The following is a 22,058-nucleotide window of genomic DNA, read 5'->3' as shown; positions in this document are numbered from 1 at the left end:
AGGAAGAGGAGGAGAAGGAGAAGGAGAAGGAGAAGGAGAAGGAGAAGGAGAAGGAGAAGGAGAAGGAGAAGGAGAAGGAGAAGGAGAAGGAGAAGGAGAAGAAACTACATTATGAAAGAGGAAGCATTTCGCCTAATCTAATCTAAATGCTTTTCAAGTTAATAAGGAATTTAACATTTAAAATTGACGATAATCCCGGCATTCCCTATAGTAGGTCTTATTTTCTTGAGATTTAGTTTCTTTTAAAATTTAGTTAGGCTTAATCCCATGACACCAAACAATGCAATCTATCTGCCATCCAGATGTCCCAAACATTTAATTTTAAGAAATATTACACTAGGGTTTCATAAATGACATTATACTAATAGAATGACAGTATGTAAATGTCTCAGATTTCATAACAAGACATTTTACGCGCCTAGATTCTTTAGGGAGTAAAAACTTGGGTTAGTGGATGTGATGTCATTTTCTTCTACCACATAGATTGATAGAAGCTCACTGTTTTTAGGAAGCAGGTTGATTGGTTATGCCTGATTGGTTACTCATATATTCATTTTCATTCATTCTTGCTCTGTTAGGCATCCCTGCTAAATGCATACTGTATATTCTCAAATAAATATTTGAATATTTACTGAGAAATATTCACTGACCAGGAGCTACAATGTCACTCTTTCAAACTGGGAAGGTTTGAAGACAAGGTCAAAAAGAAAGAATTCTTTTCCTTTTGAGTCTATATGCTAAATTTCTGCCTGAACACACAAAATGTAATATTAATGATACACTGCAATTAAAGAAAGAAAATTGATTGATGATTGGTTGATTGATTTGGCTTCTATGCCATTCCAAACATACCCTAACTGTGAGCATTATACATACCCAATACAGTTACCATATTAAAAACAGTATACATTGAGTATCCATCCATTCATCCACCAACCCACCCACCCATCCACCCATCCATCCCAGACACTGCTAACACTCATTTCAATGTTCTCCCAAAGTCACATCAGAAAAGCCAGATTTAATAGCTGTTTTTAAAAAAAAAAAAAAAAAAAAACCTCAGGAGGATAGGAGAGTAGAGTTTTGCTGTACACCTATTTCATGGAGATTTGTTCAGAGTGGTAGTTTAAATTATTTCAGCTTCAATTGTAAAGTTCTTCCCTTGAAAAATTAAAGAGCATTTCCACTGATTTTGGCAAATGCTTCAAGGATATTCTCCAAGAGCTTCATTCTTTCCCCAAAGCATGTGCTATTGTTTCTAGAATTGCACACTGTGAATGAATTAATAACTTGACAGTGTGACTGGTATTACATTGGCTGTCAGTGATTGCTTATCCCTTGTGCAGTAAGTACATTAACTGGTATCAATTACATAGACTTGTTTCAGATCCAGAACAAGGCTACCTTTAGCAGTAACTTCTTGAATTTCCCTATATTACTGTTCAGAACAGAATATTTACAGACGAACCTGGAAAAGTATTTGCTTATTTTCATATGCAATATGATGATGATCTGGTCTGTCTGGTGATGGTCCACATAAATATATCCTTCCAGACTACCCCAAATGAGGAGAGCCGATTTAGTGGTTAGGGCACCAAGGCTACAAGCTAGGAGACTGTGAATTCTAGTCTTGCCTTAGGCATGAAAGCTGACTGGGTGACTTTGGGCCAGCAGGGTTGTTGCTGTGAGGAAAATGGGAAAGAGAAGGGGTATTAAGTATGTCCATCGCCATGAGTTATTTATAAATATAATAAAGGCAGAATATAAATAAATGTCTGTAGCCCAAATCCGATATTTATTTATTAGATTTATATAATCACCGGTCTTAGTAATTTAAGCCTAGGCAGTTCACAAATGAAAATTAAAAGCAATGAGAACATAAATTAACAGAAACTCTTGTCGCCCTCAAACACAACACATCTCCACTCATCCAGAAATAACTTTGCTGGGCTTGAGCCTTCCCCAATGCTTGTGAGGAAAGCCAGATCTTCAAGGCTTTTCAGAAGACACAGCGAGTGGGAGCCTGCCAGATTTCAGAAAGGGGGCTTCCAGAAGTGGAGAAAAACGAGAACATTTAATGGTACATGAAGTGAGGGAGCCTCTGATTGTCCATCTCTGTTTGTTCTATCAGTCCGACCCTTCTAATTGTTTTTTGTTTAGAATAGAAGGGATGCCATATAAACATCACATCTGTGACAACATACCAAACCCAATTAATACGTGTGTGTGTGTGTGTGTGTGTGTGTGTGTGTGTGTGTTGTTATACCGGTAGTATCTTGTTGGTACACCAACCAATTGTAAAGAAATTCTTTTACACAATCTCTTGCATAAAAGGTAATGATACTCTGTAAAGCAAGTATGTGTTTTCTCTCAGAAAACACATCCCCCAAATCACATTTCCACAGCAAGAGCGGTCCCAATGCTGTATAAAATTTGCTGCCCTTCTTTTTTAAAAAAATCTCTAATTTCCCTTGGTTACAGCCAGGGATGAAATCTAGCAGGTTCTGACAGGTTCTGGAGAACCGGTAGGAGAAATTTTGAGTAGTTAGGAGAACTGGCAAATACCACTTCTGGCTGGCCCCAGAGTGAGGTGGGAATGAAGATTTTGCAATATCCTTCCCCTGGAGTGGGGTGGGAATGGAGATTTTGCAGTATCCTTCTCCTGCCATGCCCACCAAGCCACACCCATCAAGCCACACCCACAGAACCGATAGTAAAAAAAATTGGATTTCATCACTGGTTACAGCTATTTTGTTTACTCCTGAATGATGCTGTCCTGTTTAGGCCTCTTCCTCTTGCTTTGTTTTGATTTAAATCTGTCCTGGGGATGAAAGGAAGGGATACATAACAGAAAAAAAAAAATGTTGCCATAGTATGTTAGTGCTGTGGTTAAGATGTTAAGTAGGAAGAAAGCCTAGGTTCCATTCAAATTGTAGTATATGGATCTCGGTAAATCCAAACTCACATTCACATGTTATTCTGTTCTAGCATTATCCGAGCACACAATAGATACAAACTCAAGGTAAACTGGTCCAAACTTGATTGCAGAAAATACGACTTCAGCAATAGAGTGGTCAACGCCTGGAATGCACTACCTGACTCTGTGGTTTCTTCCCCAAACTCCCACAAATTTAACCTTAGTGTTAGATTGGCGCAGGGGAAAGAATACGCGAGCAGCAAGAGGTCCGTTCAGCACTTTATTTAGTAGGATTAGAACGGCCGACTGTGCTGCCGGGGTCCCCTTATAAAGGGAGTTGGCAGGCAAGCCGGCCAATGACAGATCTTTAAATCTCCCGCCAGTGGACTAGCCAATCCGGCGGGGATGCCCATATACGGACATAACACTTAGGCTGTGTACTGTTGACCTCACCCCATTCCTAAGAGGTCTGTAAGGGGCATGCATAAGTGCACCAGCATGCCTTCCGTCCCTGTCCTACTGTCCCCATTTATTCATCCCCATTTCCTGTATTAATATCCATGTTTATCCTTATTCCTGTTATCTTGTACATGTTTGACAAACTAAATAAATTAATAGATAAATAAAATAAAATAAAACCACCTATGTATTAACTAGTTTGCAGTTTTCAAAGGTTTCCCTAGTCTACATTTCATTTCTCTTTATCATCTCTGTTTAGAATTCCAAAACCATCTATGCCTGCTGTCTTGTGTTTATGCATGGATCTTTACATGCTATGATAAATTTGATCGTCTGTAAGGTATTAAACAACTTCCCAGTCTTACTGTAGTGTTAATCTGCTGTGTCTAAACTCATAAAGTTACAGAGATTAACAATTTACAGAACTCTTTCTCAGTCTCAAATATCTGGAATTTGATTATCTTTATCAATTTCTCAATTCTGATCATCTATATAGTGCCATAAGACTATTGTTTGGCTGGGTATTAAAAAAGTTTTAACCTGCTGAGTTTAAACTCAGAGTTACAAATTAATAGAGTAGCAGTTTATAGAATCCTTTCTCAGTCATTTTTTCTTTCTCCAAGTCTGAAGAGCAAAATGACAATAAAAACACCCAATACTGTACCCACAATTATAACTGGACTTCGTTTGAGAAACAAAGGTCCATGATAAAAGTGCATGATCTTTATTCATTATTTTTCAAACCAGAGATGCAAATAGACTTGGCTCTGATTCTCTCGCTTTCATTTTTCTTTTTTTTTCCCTTTGTCCTTAAATTCCTGTATATGTTTAGATCATAATCCTGTTGCAATTTGGTTGCTCGGTATAACACTGTATTTTGTTTGCAATTATTGCTGGCTAATGTTGTAATCATAGACTTCTGGGTAATTTTATTATTTTTCTGTATAGCAACAGCTTGAGTACTTTTTTCTTTTTTTTTTTAGGAAAAAAAAAGCACAATAGAAATAATATGCTGTGGAACTATGCAAATGAAAAGATCAGTGAAATGAATAGTGAGTGAATGGCACATTGATAAGTAAATACAAACATTGGACAGCATCTCCAAAACTGCAGGGAACAACAAAATGTTTGGGAAAGGATTCACGTTGGTTTTTGTTGAAAAGACTTTGTTCATTTTTCAGAAATGAAAGCTTCAGTTTGCTGCTTTGCAAGGAATTATCTCTGTGCTGGAGACAGAAATGCTTAATTAAAGGTTTATATTTTCAAAATTCTAGCGTGACATTTTGGTCCCAGCATGCTTTGGGGATTTTAATAGCCCACCCTATTTCAGGACAGACCTGGATATGATAAGGAAAAAGATCTTTCCCAGCAAAATGCAGGTAAAGATTTGATTAGTTTTACCTCTTAAATTCTTGCTTGGGAGGGAGGAACTACCTGAAATGCCTTTTTCACTATCAATCAACATCAAAATCTGGAACGTTTGGGAAAAGACTAGGATCCTGCATGACAATAGTGACACCCACACCCACACAGACTATCTCAAGTATTTAATTTTATTTATATTGCACTTTTAATAAATGAAAAGGATCACAGCCAAACCAATAAAGTAAATGCACTCCTAAACTGATCCTCACTTTCATTGATAGAATTAATGGAAGTGGCTTGTTCCCCCCCCCCCCTGCCTTTTTCAGAATGGTTTTTGACTTCTCAGATTTGCTTACAGCTCTGCTATTCGCAAATGGTCTCCCATTCAAGTACCAAGCAGGCATTTTCTTCCCAGTCTTTTGGCTATAGACTTGGTGTGTGTAGCACTATATTATTGGGTTCAATGATACAGCAAATGGCCTCTATCGTTTGTCCAATGCTTGATGATCTGGGTGTCAACTTCAGACCGAATCTGGCAGCAGCCATCTCTCTGTTCCTCAGTTGCCACATAGAGGGGGAAGGAGGTTGGAATGCCTTACTAGACACAACAGAGAGCTTTCTCATGGGAACCAAGGTCATCTCTACTGGCAATGGATAAGGTTGGGGAAGGAGTGCCTGGAAGAACCTGCCAATTAACCCAATTGGTCAACATGATCTGTGACACTTGGGGATGGAGTTATTTCCTAGTTTAATTATACTGAAACCATGGGAAAAATTTAGAATTGGTTTTCCTTTGAAGCTATGCCGACATGATGTACTCAATAAAGAAGACCTTTGAGAAGGAGCCCAGTCTCAGAGTTCTGATATATGGGTTCATTAGTCGGAGCCTTGACATTAAAACAATTCTAAACCTTAATCACTTAAATATGAGCCAACCATGTGCTGCAGCTGCCAAAAAAGCCAACACAGTTCTAGGCTGCATAAATAGAGGGATAGAATCAAGATCACATGAAGAGTTAATGCCACTTTATAATGTCTTGGTAAGGCCACACTTGGAATATTGCATCCAGTTTTGGTCGCCATGATGTAAAAAAGATGTTGAGACTCTAGAAAGAGTGCAGAGAAGAGCAATAAAGAGGATAAGGGGACTGGAGGCTAAAACATATGAAGAACGGTTGCAGAAACTGGGTATGTCTAGTTTAATTAAAAGAAGGAGTAGAGGAGACATGATAGCATTGTTCCAATATCTCAGGGGCTGCCACAAAAAAGAGGGAGTCAAGCTATTCTCTAAAGCACCTGAAGGTAGGACAAGAAGCAATGGGTGGAAACTAATCAAGGAGAGAAGCAACTTAGAACTAAGGAGAATTTTCCTGATAGAACAATTAATCAGTGGGACAATTTGCCTCCAGAAGTTGTAAATGCTAGAAGTTTTTAAGAAGAGATTAGAAACACTAGAAGTTTTTAAGAAGAGATTAGATAACCATTTGTCTGAAGTGGTGTAGAGTTTCCTGCCTAAGCAGGGGGTTGGACTAGAAGACCTCCAAGGTCCCTTCCAACTCTGTTATTCTATTCTTTCCCACGGTTTCAGTCACACTGGGTAGACCCATGATTACCATGGGGGCCATGAACAACTGCGCCACTTTTGGGAATACAAGCTAGGACCATAAGTCTGGGAACTCCAGTAGCAATCTGGCCACAAAGCGTAGCTACCTGGAAGCCACTATGGCTCCTAACCCCCCGGAAACCACTATGAAGCAGGGAGGCTGGCACAATAGCAGCAATCCCAGCTGATCCCTAGAGACCAATTTCCTCAACAAGGTCTCACATTCAGTTATCTACGGCGCAATGCCTCCAAAGGCCACCAGAAACCAAGATGGCAGGACAAGGTCATCACCAGGAGAGAATCAGCTTGGGAACAGCAAAGATGAGCTTTGGGTCAGCTGTTTGCAAATGTGACTTATAAAGGAAGACGGGCTCATCCCACTCAGTTGTCAGCTACAGAAAAGACACCACAAGAAGGAAAGATTCTTTTGCTTCATTGCACTTTTTACTGAGTCTCAGAAAATAAATATAGGAATCTATTGAACAGCTGACAGGTATTGCTGTGCGGACATCTGTCCACCAATTTCGTAGAAATGTTTTTGCCTATGAAGGGAGCGGCTGTTTTCCCCTTATTCTCAAAGAGCTTTAGGCTTTCCTTGGGTGGTACACACTTTTGTGGCTGGCAGGTGGTGCTGCAAAGGAATTTTGTATTCTGTCACCGTTACTCACTTATAGCTACACCAACAGCTCTGATGCTCCCTAATCTGCAAAGTCCCAGGACAGGAATTAGCTTTAATTGACATATAGAAAGTCAGAGAAAGACTATATATTCTTGGAGAAAATGATTATACTGTATAATGCAAAGAAGACGTTCACACACAGAACTCAGCTGTCTGAGCTTGGTTGTTTTCAGGCGTTTCATTACCCAAACTAGGTAACATCATCAGTGCTGGCAAATATTCTCCTTTATTAGAACTCAGCTAGCTAGTATCTAAGGTAAGTTAAGAAAGGAGGGGGCAAAATTTAGCATGGAGAAGTTGATAACATTATGAGTCTCCGGCCATCTGCTTCCTCCAGAGGAATGCCATGGGATAATATTTCTGTTCTTTCCCCACAGGCCCTAGGCAGAACTGGCCAATTTTTGAAGTCAATCTTATTTTTGGTGACTCTCTCCTCCCATGCCATACAAGACAATTATCTTAGTGAAAAATAGGTCGAATCCTGAACCCTTTTTCATTCTGAATCCAGCCTATCAGAATTCCATCCCAATTTTGCTTTCTGTTAAAGGTAACTTTTTCAGATCACTTTTTCTAGCAAACTGGAAAAACCGAGGAGAGTGTATTGACACAACTATAACTGTCTCTGTTTTCCAATTTCAGTTGAAGTGACTACAACTTCATAGCTGAATTTAACTTCCTTTTGGCTTTTGAATACTGCTGGGCCAGATACTCTTTTTGAATGAAATAAATCTCCCCAAGAGACTGGGAAAGGCTCTTCTGCTTGGCCTAGATTTGCGATCCTCCAAGGAAATGGCACCCATTTCCCTCACTGCTTGTGACAATAATATGACAGCTGATTATGCAGATTAGCAGAACAGGTTTAATCTTCTGCACTAGGAGGAGGCCCCCGCATAATAGGAGAGTGGGAGTCAAGTGTCAGGACCTGTCATCCCCCTGCATTTCTTCTGCCGAAAGAGCTTGAAACCTAGCGTGACAGTCTTCATCCTTGAAAATATTCCGTGTGCTCCACTCTGTAATGTAGTTAAGCTCCTGATTTGACAGGGAGCCTTACAGACAGGAAAGGCAGTTGTCTCGGTGGACTCATTTTAGAAATCTGCAATTAGTCCTGCAGCTCGACTTTGGGGCAATTTTGTCCTAATTCGCATTAGCAAGTAAATGGAAAACAAAGAAACACCTTTTATTAACTGGCGGAGGAAAGGGCAGGTTCAAAGAATCTCCTCCCAAAGGACATATATATAGAGAGGAATATTTCAGATTTATAACCATTATTGGATAATTGAGTGACTCCTGACTTTCCTTGCAATCTTATACATGCCAGCTCAAAGGAGTAAGGCCGCATGGGTGAATAAAGATGCATTTATAAAACTCTGAATGACAGATTGGAAACACACCGGGACTGAATTGAATTGAATGAAAACAGAGGACCCTCCTTTTTAAACCCAAGTACAAACATGGGGGTCTGTTTTGCAGTCATATTTATTATTTCTTTAAAATGATGCAGAACTTCCCTAATTCGGTTATCTTCTCTTTCCCAAATGAAGACAAACATCACAAAGTAGAACATATATTATGACCGCGCAACACTTTGGGTTTTATTTTTAAAAAGTGCTTCAGAATACACTTTGACTCCAGCAAAGGACTCGGCTGCTATAAAGAGTTGTAGGCAGCTGCTACATCTATACTTTTGTGCACTCCAAGCATATTATTAGAATGAAATAAACAAACAGACACAGAGAGAGTCACATATACACGTTCTATTTTTTTTTTCCATTACAAAAGGGTGAAACATGAAATGATTCAAGTATACTAAGTATTATAATGATTATTCTCTATAGGAGAATAATCTTTTGAGGAGTTGTAAAATGTTGATTTATTCCTGGTTTGCAGTGTATTGTTCTATTCATTCATGCAAATTTAATTTATTCTCACATAATATTTGAAAGCATGCAACTGTGAATAGATTAATAGGTACCACTTCGGTGGGAAGGTAACAGCATTTCATGCAACTTTGGCGTATAGTCGTGTTGGCCAAATGGCAACACTGGCTCCCTTGGCCAAGAAACAAAGATGAGCACCACAACCTTGAGTCAGACACAACTGGACAGGGAAACCTTTACTTTTAATAGATAGATACTATAAAGTTCAAAATAAGAATTTAAAACTTGGAAAAATGCTTGGATTAAAATGCACCCTTATGCTACATTTATCAGTTTGGAATTTGGAATGTTAACTGGTGTATCCTCACCCATTAGATGTTGCATGCAAACTCCCAAATCATCTTCTATTCCTGTGTATTCAAGACCAGGTTCATATTTTACAATTACCCTGAATAAGTCATATGATGAAAATATGCTCCTAGGGTTCTACTGTTTTATCCTCATTGTGGTAATATTTCTTATGCTCTGTGGATCCAGTAGTAACTATTTTGTCTGATCAATATCTCTCACAAAACAGGATCTATCTTAACATCCATTAACATCCATATAGATGCATTATTATTTGTGCGCACATGATTTGCTAGGCAGATGGTAAGTAAATGTTATATGTGGAACATGTGCTATTCTCTGATCTGTTTTGTATGATAAAATGGATAACATCAGATGAATTCAGCAAGATGAAGCTAACGATTTCAACTTTCCAAAACAGTCGGGTACATCTCAGTAATGAAAAACGATATAGCAACACGGCATCTTCTTTTGACATTTGGCCTGAAGACAATATGCATTAATATGCATGAAGAGATGTCCTTTCCTTCACTGATAATATAAATTTAGTAACCTTCATGGTATCATCCAACTCTGTTTTAAAATCTGTGCTATATATATATTTGATCTAGTGGCTAAGACACCAGGCTAGAAACCAGGAGACAGTGAGTTCTAGTCCTGCCTTAGCCATGAAAGCTCTCTCTCAGCCCAACTCACCTCACAGGATTGTTGTTGGGGAAAATAGGAGAAGGAAGGTGTGTTGGATATGCTTGCTGCCTTGAGTTATTTGTAAAAATAATAAAGTAGGATAGAAATAAATAAAAAAAATAAAATAAAATATAGGAATTATGGATTTGTCATCCAGCAGATCTCAGAGACATCAGTTTGGATAGCCTGGTCTAAGTAGTTATCCTGTCATTGTTGACAATGGGACTCAATGAACTTTTTATATACCTTCTTTTAGTAACTCCTTAGCTGCTGTAAGTCTTTAAGAAGAAATTAAACCTAATAGATGAGATAAACCTCTGCTGTTTGGACTCCTGTTAACTGTTAAATTAAGAGCCTTGGTGGCGCAGCGGACTAAAGTGCTGTTAATTAGCACTTAGCTGCCACCTGCCTGCAATTACTGAGAGTTCAAATCTCATCAGGCTCAAGGTTGACTCAGCCTTCCATCCTTCCGAGCTAGGTAAAATGAGGACCCAGATTGTGGGGGCAATAAGCTGACTTTGTATAAAAAAGAACACCGCTTGGGGGGGGGGGCGAAAGCCCTACTAAGCAGGTATATACAAAAGTATGAAGGCTATTGCTTAATGCATTGTAAGCCACCCTGAGTCTCTGGAGAAGGGCGGCATATAAATCGAACCAATAAATAAATAAATAAGACAATTAATGTATTAGTAGAAAAAGAAATCACTGTGTTGGGCAGGAATGTTGGAACAATCTGGCGTACCTTGCAATCTATTTTTAGTTAGGTAGGTGAGTGGAGACTTAAGATAAGAATTTTTTTAGTTCTTCTATGTATAATATTTCAGTGCCTTTGCTGTTAATATTATGGGTGAATTAATCTCAGATATTTCATAGTTCTGGTTTAAGATAACACTGCAGATTTAGCTGTATTTAACTGCAAATTAGATGTGAAACTATGCAAAAACAAAGAGTTTTCTTTGTTGCTATAAATTATTGGAGGACCACTGAAATCATTGAAGGGCCTCACCAATTTATCTCAGGTTTCTTTATGTGGATGCATTCTTTATCTGGGAAATAGAACAATTAAACTCACAGATATTCTAAAACGGTTCTCCCTTTGGAACCATTTAATGTGAAAGTAAATGAATCAAGAGATTGACAATTTCAGACAAGTCAATATTTTCATTAGTTGTATTTATATCATTGGATCCAAAGAAGTTATTCTAGCTGTGCAACAGCACTTTTACTGACCTATGCCAGCCACAGTGGCCTCCTGTGGTCCCTAAAACATTCATCAAATCAACAGACTCATTGAAATGACTTTTCTGGTCCCAGCTGGACTCAACTCAACTCCACCAACCTAGAAAAAATGATTGTGTTCTTAGTGAAACTAAGTATAAAATGTATTCTTGATAAAACTAAGAAAAATGGCAGATAAATGATTGTTTTTATCAAATACACTAAACTCACTGAATCCAAGACTAAAATGAGATTGGGTATTTAATGCAGTTCAGGAAACCCCATGAGGAAAGCCTTAGCATGTTGAGTGAACCAGGTTATATATTACATTAGAGTATGTTTGATTTGCTGGAGGATAGCATAGTCTGTGAATAAAGGAATTCTGCTTTGTTAACACAGGTTTGGATTTCAGTTTGTTTATTTATTATTTATTACACAAATTTGTATGCTACTCCATTCTAAATTGCTGAATGATTTGCTGCAAATCGCAAAGCGGTATAAATGCCATCAATCACTTCGCTGCAGGAAACTAGCAAATATATATATATAAATCTTGATAAAGATAAAGAATGGCCTAATTTCCCCCCTCTTTTATAAAAGATTTTTAAAATTTTAAATATCTTTTAGTATTTTATATATTCAATTTTAAATTGGTTTTAAAAGTTTGGGGTTTTAAATTTGTCGGGGCCAAAATTATTTAATTTGATTTTATTCTATTTTTTAAATTTTGTATTGTATGTGTTTTTATTGTTTGGCTGTGCACCGCCCTGAGTCCTTCGGGAGTAGGGCGGTATAGAAATCTAATAAAATGAAATGAAAATCTTCTGTTCTACAAGACACAGAACTTTGAATTTCTGACTGGGACAATGACCCAAAATAGCAGAGGAACACCTGGTGAACTTTTCAGTAAGTGGTTCCTGACTGGAAGTTTTATCCTAGCAATATCTGAAGTCAGAAGTATCTTAGGCTATGTCATTTGATCATGAGTTTTGCATAATCAGGATATATGTATGCATGTAATTTCAGACTACCTTTGCAGTGAGGGGGAAAAGAAAACCCTGGCTGTTTCCTCTAAGCCTAATCGCACCCAAATATCTGAGAAAAATGTATGATCTTGATGAGGTCAGCATGAAATAATTACAAGCCAAACCAGCCATTCTCTGTTTGTGACACATTATGACTTGACTAAACAGATAACAGGAAGGAAGTTCTACCTCCTGTTATAAAAACATTATTTAAAAAAAAAAAAGATCCAACAACAAAAAGCTGAGATCACATGACTCTCATCAACATCTGCTTCTTTTCTTTCATAGAAAGCATGCCTGAATAATCAAGACCACAGTACTGCTGTTAATTGTAAAAATCATTAGTAAACTTCCAGGTGCTGTTTACTGCATAACCATTGTAATTTTCTGTCCTAAAATCAGCATCTCCCCAACATCATTGTCTGCCCCAGGCCACGGGAATTGTGCAGCTTTTAGATTGTCAAAAGCAGTTGCAACCCTATTTGCTCACACTGAAAGAAATGGATCCACACCTGCAGCTTTTGAGGCTGTAATTCCTGATATTAGCCAGACCTCATGAGGAGAGAGGATCTTTTTTTGCCAACCTTTTATGATTCAACCCTTTGCCATCCATTTGAAATCATTTAAAGATCCTTTTAGTTCATTGCTGATGGGGTCTCTGGTGTCTGGGTTCCCTTCCCCCCCACCCCCCCAGTCATCCCTGTGCAGTAGGCCAAGTCAATGGTAAGCAAACTAGAGTAGCAACTCTCTATCATACCTAGAAAGCAGTGGTGAAATCCAAATTCTTTTAGTACTGGTTCCGTGGGCGTGGCTTGGTGGGCGTGGCTTGGTGGGCGTGGCAGGTGAAGGATACTGCAAAATCCCCATTCCTTCCCCACTCTTGGGGGAAGGATACTGCAAAATCCCCATTCCCTCCCCACTCCTTGGGGAAGGATATTGCAAAATCTTCATTCCCACCCCACTCCTGGGGGAAGGATACTGCAAAATCCCCATTCCCTCCCCACTCCTGGGGGAAGGATACTGCAAAATCCCCATTCCCTCCCCACTTTGGGGCCAGCCTGAGGTGGCATTTGCCGGTTCTCTGAACTGTTCAAAATTTCTGCTGCCGGTTCTCCAGAACCTGTCAGAACCAGCTGGATTTCACCCCTGCTAGAAAGCTACCTGGTAGATCACAATGAAAGTCTTTATCTCTCTTTAGGCCTTTTTTCACTCCTCTTTTTATCAAAAGAAAGAGGCAGGGTAAAGGAACCAAATGAACAAGGGCCATAGTTTCATTTAGATCAGGGTTGTCCAATCTTAGCAACTTTAAGACTTGTGGACTTAATTAAATAACCAAGAGCCTTGGTAGTACAGGGGTTTAAGGCACCCTGTTATTAAGCTTATTAAGACCAGCTGTCTGCAATTACTGCAGGGTTCGAATCTCGCCAAGGCTCAAGGTTGACTTAGCCTTCCATCCTTTCTAAGGTAGGTGAAATGAGGACCCAGTTTGTGGGGGCAATAAGCTGACTTTGTATAAATATACAAAAGGATGAAGGCTATTGCTGAGCACATTGTAAGCCGCCCTGAGTCTTCGGAGAAGGGCGGCATATAAATCAAATTTAAAAAAAATAATAATAACAAAATAAGAGAGTTGGAAGGGACCTACTTCAGGGAGGGACCAACCCCCAGAGGGACCAACCCCCACAGTTAGAAGGGACCAATCCCTCAGCATGTCAGAAACCGGCCGTAAAAACAAGCGAAGCCCTATCCGCAGTATGCAGGCAGCATGCAAAACCACGCCCCCTCTGGTCAACGGAAAAAAAACTCTCTCCACAGAACCGGTCCCTGGTGCCCAAAAGGTTGGGGGCCATTATTCTAGTCCAAACCCCCGATCAGGCAGGAAACCCTATACCATTTCAGACAAATGATTATGCAATCTCTTCTTAAATACTTCCAGTGTCAGAGCATTCACAACTTCTTGAGGCAAGTTGTTCCACTGATTAATTTTTCTGACCTTCAGGAAATTTCTCCTTAGTTCTAAATTGCTTCTCTCCTTGATTAGTTTCCACCCATTGCTTCTTGCCTTGCCTTCAGATGCTTTGGAGAGTAGCTTGACTCCCTCTTCTTTGTGGCAGCCCCTGAGATATTGGAACACTGCTATCATGTCACCCCTAGTCCCTCTTTTCATTAAACTAGACATAACCAATACCAGCAACCGTTCTTCATATGTTTTAGCCTCCAGTCCCCTAATCAGTGGTGGGTTCCTCCCGGTTCGGCCCGGTTCCACCGAGCCGGTAGCGGTGACAATATGATGTCACCGAACCGGTTCTGCCCCCCCGCCCCTCCCGCGTTATTCTTACCTTTTATTTGGCCCCACCTCCAATCTATTGCTGCCTCCTGAGTCCCAGCTAATCAGCTAGAAGGAAAAAAACTGTTTAAACTCTTGCCGCAGGGCTTCAACGGGCCGCCCTACAGCTGATCAGTTTTAAAAGGCAGTTTGGTGGTAGACTGGTGCCTCCAGAAACAAATGAGTAGACGGGGGCCTGCAAAAATAAATGGGTAAACCAGTGCCTTCAAAAAACAAATGAGTAGACCGGTACAGCTCTGCAAGCAGTTAAAAGCCTGATAGACCAGTACCTCTGCTAAATCCTAAAGAATTGTCACATGACCATCAAGCCACGCCCACAAAATAAGCCACACCCACAGAACCGGTAGTAAAAAAAATTAGAACTCACCCCTGCCCCTAATCATCTTTGTTGCTCTTCTCTGCATTCTTTCTAGAGTCTCAACATCTTTTTTACATTGTGGCAATCAAGGCTGGATGCAGTATTCCAAGTGTGGTCTTAACAAGGCATCATAAAGTGGTATGAACACTTCATGTGACTTTAATTTAAAGAATTCCCTAGCCATGCTGGCTGAGAATTCTGGGAGCTTAAGTCCACACGTCTTAAAGTTGCTAAGGTTGAGCACTCCTGATTTAGATGGTTCAAACCAGAAAGGAGCAAGTTAAGAGTTGAGTTAAGAAAGGTGGAGAAACCTAGCCAAGATGAAACTGACTTTCAGCCTCTTCCTCCCAGGGACAAAGCATCCTTCCCTCAATGCAGGCAGAGACAAAGGAAGCATCCTGATGGAGAAGAGTTCATGAGCCAAAGTTTTGAGCATGAACTCTGGGCAGAATTCAGAATTCTTTCCCCCATCCCTTGAGCAGTTCATATAGAGAAATCTGTGGAAACCAGTCATTTTTTAAATTTTATTTTATTTTAGATTTTTTTAATCCCAATTTTATTATTTTTATAAATAATTCAAGGTGGCAACATACCTAATCTTCCTTCCACCTCCTATTTCTCCCACAACAACCCTGTGAGGTGGGCTGGGCTGAGAGAGAGTCCAAATTCACCCAGCTGGCTTTCATGGCTAAAGCAGGACTAGAACTCACAGTCTCCTATTTCTAGCTTGATGCTTTAACCACTACACTAAAAGTTCTCCAGGAAGTGCCTTGCTCTTCTTTTTTACATTGTACTTATAATTCTGATCTTTCATTGTCCTGTATTGAGCTCATGGAGCTAAGCAAAAATCTGTCCTTTGGATTTTAAGATTTTATTTCACAGAAAAATGGTCATGTGAACCTTCTTACTGCAGGATATGCTAACGGAGTCATTGCTCCCTAGTTCTTCCCCACTGAAGATAAGGACATTACCATGGTGGCACAGTGGTTAGAATGCAGTACTGCAAGCTACTTCTGCTGACTGCCGGCTGCCTGCAATTTGGCAGTTTGAATCTCACCAGGTTCAAGGTTGACTCAGCCTTTCGTCCTTCTGAGGTTGGTAAAATGAGGACCCAGATTGTTCTTTATCTTTATCTTTTATTAGATTTGTATACCGCCCTTCTCCTTTCGGACTCAGGGCAGTGAACAGCCAAAATAAAAACATTTGTACACAAAAGTTAAAATAATTTTTAAAAATAATTAAATGAAATTTGGCCCATAATTTAAAACATTTCAATTAAAAATCAGTATCAAACGTTAAAACCAACATGGAATCAGGCCAGCCCGGCTAACTGAAAAAAGTAAGTTTTTAGGGCCTGACGAAAAGTCCGGAGGTCTGGGATCACTCGTATCTCTGGGGGTAGATCGTTCCAGAGGGCAGGGCCCCCCACAGAGAAGACTCTCCCCCTGGGGGTCGCCAGCCAACATTGTCTGGCTGACGGCACCCTGAGGAGGCCCTCTCTGTGGGGGCAATATGCTGACTCTGTAAACCACTTAGAGAGGGCTGTAAATCATTGTGAAGCGGTATATAAGTCTAAGTGCTATTACTAAGTGCTATACAGATGCATCAGTTGTATTCTGAAATACGTAAAATAGGAGCGTTCTACAAAGACAAATGCTTATCAATAATAATATTATTTCTCTGAATGTACAGATCCATTCAAATGTTGCAAGAACTGTGGATGGGGCCTCCGGCTGTTTTGGTCTGCACATCCTACTGTCCCCATCCATTGGTTACATTGGCAGGTTTAAGGAGAGCTGTAGTCCAAAACATGTGGAAGACATCAGCTTGCCTGTTGCCTACTCAATTCCTCCTCTAGTCCTATGGGACTCTCATACTGAGAGCTCCAGCACCACTAATCAGAGGTTAAATTCATGACAAGTACTAATCAAAACCTTCTTCCCAATTAACATTTAATTTAGATAGGCAAAAAAACTGATAAAATTAGCACGTTTCTTTACAGAACTTCAGGCCTCCCTCACAGTTAGGTAGAGCATTAGGACTGTGCCGTAAGAGGCCAACATAAAGGTCACCAAAATGTCAGGCAAAAGAGAGTCCCTTTACAACATTATTCTTAACTGCAATGAAACCCGAATCTTAAATTATTCACCACTACCATCACGCACAATAGCGAAGCCAAAACAAATGAAAATAGTCTGCCAAACTGCCTTCATTTTCTCCTCAGAGAACTAATACACACCCCTGGAAATAAAACACTTTTAAATTAATGCTGTATTTGATGATAAAATTCCCCCCTCAACTCTGAAATCTTAGTTTATTTAACCATATAGGTGCTTGCCTTGTTCTCCAGGAATTTTTTTTTTTTTTTTTAGTATTTTGTGGTAAGCAAATCATTAGTCAAAGCAGATCTAGCCAGCGAAAGAATGGAAAGATTGTGGATAAGTATTATCCAGGCTTCCCCTTGTCCCAAAGGTGTTTTTTCAAAAGGCACCTTTGGGACAACCATGACCTGGATGATTGAGAATCTCCATAGACAAGCTTTCCCAGGGGTGGGCTCCTAGGGCTTTGACAGGGTTCGGGCGATCCTCTAGCCAAGGATTGCCGGGGTTCAGCAAACCCCCTGGATGGCCATGCCCACCCCTCCCCTCCCAGGAGTCTCCATGCGGCCCGTTCATCATTCCAGGTAAGTACAGGGGCCGCACGGAGGGTCTGGGAGGGCAAAAAACAGGCCTACTGGAGGTTCTGGAAGTCTGGAAATGGGCCTGTTTCCGGCCTCAAGAGGGGGATGTTTCCAGACCCCAGGGGAAGCAGTTTTCACCCTCCCGAGAGGGTTTTCTCAAGAAAAGCCCCCAGAGCCCGGGGAGGGTGAAAAACGCCCCCCCCACCATGGTGCAGGTGGCTGCCCACCATGGCCACACCCACCCAGCAACCGGACAATGAACCTGTTGCTAAAGGATCTGAAGCCCATCCCTGGGCTTTCCCTTTCAGAAAATATCTCTATGTCCGTGTTTCTTAAATTTAGCAATGCTAAAATGTATGGACGTCAAATCCCAGAATTCCCATGGCTGGCTAGAGAATTCTGGGAATTGAAGTCCACACATCTTAAGATTACCAAGGTTGAGGAACACTGCTGTGTATTGTTCCAAGTAGACAACAAACAAATGTAGTCCAGGTAATTACATTCCAACGAGAATAGCATTTTATCATCATGACTATTACATACAGGTACAAGTAGTCCTCACTTAACAACCATTTAAAATTATAACGTATCCCCCACCAAAAGTTCTAATGACCTATCCTTCAAGCTACAACTGCTGCACTTCCCTCCTCTGGGATTGCATTTTGGGCACTTGACAATCAGATCACATGTATGACTAGTTGCAGCATCCCACAGTCACATGATTACAATTTACAATTTTTCCCTTCAGAGAATGGATTTGCTTAATGACCATATGTTTCACTTAGTACCTGTGTTGACTTGCTTTAGTCACTGTAAAATTGAGTCAAGTGATGACCCATATAATAACTATAATGACATGACCAAAATTCAGGGTTGAATTGTGGGTCATTAAGTAGAAAGTTCTTGTAGTCCTTGACTTACGATGGCAATTGGGCCTGGAATTTCTATCACTAAGCAATGTGATCATAAAACATGACCTCATTGTTTAGCAATGGCAATCTATGCCAAAATTAACTGAATACCTTTAGGCAAGACTACTTCCTGCCGGCTTCCTAAAACCAAAGTCAGTGAGAAAGCCGGCAGGAAGTTGCAATCCCAGGGCATCAGGTAGGCAAGATGCTATTGCCGGGTGAAAGAGGGAGTGGAGGAGTGCATGGGGGTTCAAAGGAGGCACAGCAAGACTTCACAAAGGTGCCTAGGGTGCACTGTAGGTCACAGAGGGTGCTGGAGAATACAAGTGGTTTGCACAAGAGTTGTGTTGTAGGTCAGGGAGGGTGCACCAGAATACAGTGTAGATTGGGGAGGGTGTTGAGTGGCATTGGTCAGGGTAGTGCAAGGGCCTTGGCACAAGTCTGGAAGGTGTGCAGAAGGGTCGCGGGAGTGTGGGAGTGGTTTGTACAGCCCAATTTCAGAGAGGATGGGAAGGGTGCACAAATGAGAGAGACTTGCCTGCCCAGTGATTTGTGACCTTCCCTGCGGGCTTCCGCATTGACTTTCTGGGGAATGTTGCAAATGGCGATCACAAAATTGCAGGATTCCGCAACTGCTTGTTAACTGCAAACCAGTTGCCAAGCACTCAGATCATGTACATATACAGGCACTCCTCGACTTACAACAGTTCATTTAGTGACCATTCAAAGTTACAACGGCACTGAAAAAAGTCACTTTACGATCGTTTGTCACACTTACAAGCATAGTAGCATTGCCATGGTCACATGATCCAAATTCAGAGGCCTGGCAGCTGACTCATATTTCTGACAGTTGCAGTGTCCCAGGGTCATGTGATCATCTTTTGTAAACTTCTGATGAGCAAAGATTCAGTTCACAACTATGTTAGTAATTTAACACCTGCAGTGATTCACTTAACAATTGTGGCAAGAAAGGTCATAAAATGGGAGAAAACTCTCTTATCAAATGTTTCACTTAGCAACATAATTTTGGGCTCAGCTGTGGTCATAAGTAGAGGACTACCTATCATGTCAGGAGTGTTGGGACAGCTGGAACTCTGAGGAGCAATCAGAACCACCAGTCTTTCAAAGCCATTGTTACTTAAACAGTTCCTGAACAGCTCCTCCCACCAGCTTCTGGGAAGTTGAAATTTAAACTGAACAGCGGGACAGAGAATTAATTAATTCAGAATATTTCTGTCCCCAGCAATCTAAAATTAATAGGGATCAGGAGGAAATGGAGATTTTGCAGTAACCTTTCCCTGGAGTGGAGTGGGAATGGAGGTTTTACAGTATCCTTCCCCTGCCATGCCCACCAAGCCACACCCACCAAGCCACGCCCACAGAACCGGTAATAAAACAATTTGAATCCCACCACTGATGTGGTACCTTGCTCAACAGTGGTGACTATGAGAGGGATCTTGGAGTCCTAGTGGACAATCACTTAAATATGAGGTAGCCGTGTGCTGCAGCTGTCAAAAAAGCCAACACAGTTCTAGGCTGCATAAACAGAGGGATAGAATCAAGATCACGTGAAGTGTTAATACCACTTTATAATGCCTTGGTAAGGCCATACTTGGAATACTGCATCCAATTTTGGTCACCACGATGTAAAAAAGATGTTGAGACTCTAGAAAGAGTGCAGAGAAGAACAACAAAGATGATTAGAGGACTTGAGAATAAAACATATAAAGAGCGGTTGCTAGAACTGGATATGTCTAGTCTTATGAAAAGAAGGACTAGGGGTGACATGATAGCAGTGTTCCGATATCTCAGGTGTTGCCACAAAGAAGGGGGAGTCAAGCTATTCTCCATAGCTCCTGAGGGCAGAACAAGAAGCAATGGGTGGAAACTAATCAAGGAGAGAAGCAATTTAGAACTAAGGAGAAATTTCCTGACAGTTAGAACAATTAATCAGTGGGACAACTTGCCTCCATAAATTGTAAATGCTCCAACACTCGAAGTTTTAAAGAAGAGATTAGATAACCACTTGATTTAAGGTTTCCTAGCTAAGCAGGGGGTTGGACTAGAAGACCTCCAAGGTCCCTTCCAACTCTGTTATTCTATTCTATTCTAAATGGTCATAAATTGAGGACTACCTGTAGAGGGTTTTTTTCATTCCACTTACCTTTAGCTCCCATTCCTTAGGGCAATATTTTTTTAAAAAAGCTAGTTACAACATGAAGCGCTTATGTAGTCTATGAACAGTATAGAAGCAGTTTTCCTCACTGTTTTCTCTCTTCCTTTCTCCATAAAGCATTAAGCTTTTTTGCACTGGATCAAAGCAAACTTGTTTGCCGTAAAATGTGTTTTTATAGAGAGATTATTTAAAGCATAATGTCTGTTTATGGTCCCACAGTATGTTCTAATCACCTTTGTTTGCCTCATATTCCATTTCTTAATTAACCACCAACCTATTAGCATAAGGAGGTTTTTTTGCCCCAAGAGTATTAATTATACGTAATTTATATCATATGCATTTATTCTTTATCTGTTGGATGAATAAAACATTTACCTGTTTATAGCTACTTGGGGTTAACATTTCATACAGAAAACTCACCTGAGACTTCCAATCAAATTATCAGATTTTTAATTTTCTGTTACATAATGATACCATATTAGTCATTATAGTACTTTATTCCACTCTAGGCTAAACAATCATTTAGTGGAGCAGAGTATTGGCAGCATTAATTAACCAGTGCTAGATGCTTACTCAAATAGTAAGATGCAAATACAGGAAATAAAAAGTAAGATCAGTGTTTTTGTGAAGGAACCCAATAGGGTCCATTTGGGCAAACCAGCGTTCTGGACATTAATAGGGAAAAAAGTATGTGCTTCTAAAGATGAAGAAATAGTGTTCTTTAATAGGAGAAACAAATTTTTTTGGCTACTTTCTGCCTCTATATTTGGAGGCAAAGCTTGAATTTGAGATTTTGATGGTACACAAAACTTTTTAATGCATTATTCTGTCAGAAGTGCTTATCCTGATTTCCTTCTGGCACTCAAGCTGGCTTACAGTGCCCAGAAGGACTGTAAACAATAAAACGGACAGTGGACTTTTTTTGTCATTTATGACCAGTTACAATGAACCCTGTAAAAATAAAATCGAGTCCAGTCGCATGGTTACTCAACTTACGACCACAATGACCTATGATTAAAATTCTAGGTTAATTATGCTCACATGGGGCTGCCCTTGGGATGTGTCCGGAGGCTTCAGCTAGTCCAAAATGCAGCCGCGCGGGTAGTTACGGGGGCGTCTAGATACTCCTGTGTAACACCTCTCCTGCGTGAGCTGCACTGGCTACCGGTGGCACTCCGGATACGTTTCAAGGTGCTGGTGCTCACCTATAAAGCCCTTCATGGCTTAGGCCCAGGGTACTTGCAGGACCATCTCCAGCCGTTCTCCCATCGTCCTGTGCGCTCTCACAGAGTCGGCCTCCTCAGGGTGCCGTCGGCCAAACAATGTCGGCTGACGACCCCCAGGGGGAGGGCATTCTCTGTGGGAGCCCTGACCCTCTGGAATGGATTGCCCACTGAGCTCAGGACAG

Source organism: Pantherophis guttatus, chromosome 1 (genome assembly GCF_059756535.1).
Source record: "Pantherophis guttatus breed Tessera chromosome 1, ASM5975653v1, whole genome shotgun sequence".
Taxonomy (NCBI): domain Eukaryota; kingdom Metazoa; phylum Chordata; class Lepidosauria; order Squamata; family Colubridae; genus Pantherophis; species Pantherophis guttatus.
Note: the sequence above shows the minus strand (reverse complement) of the source record.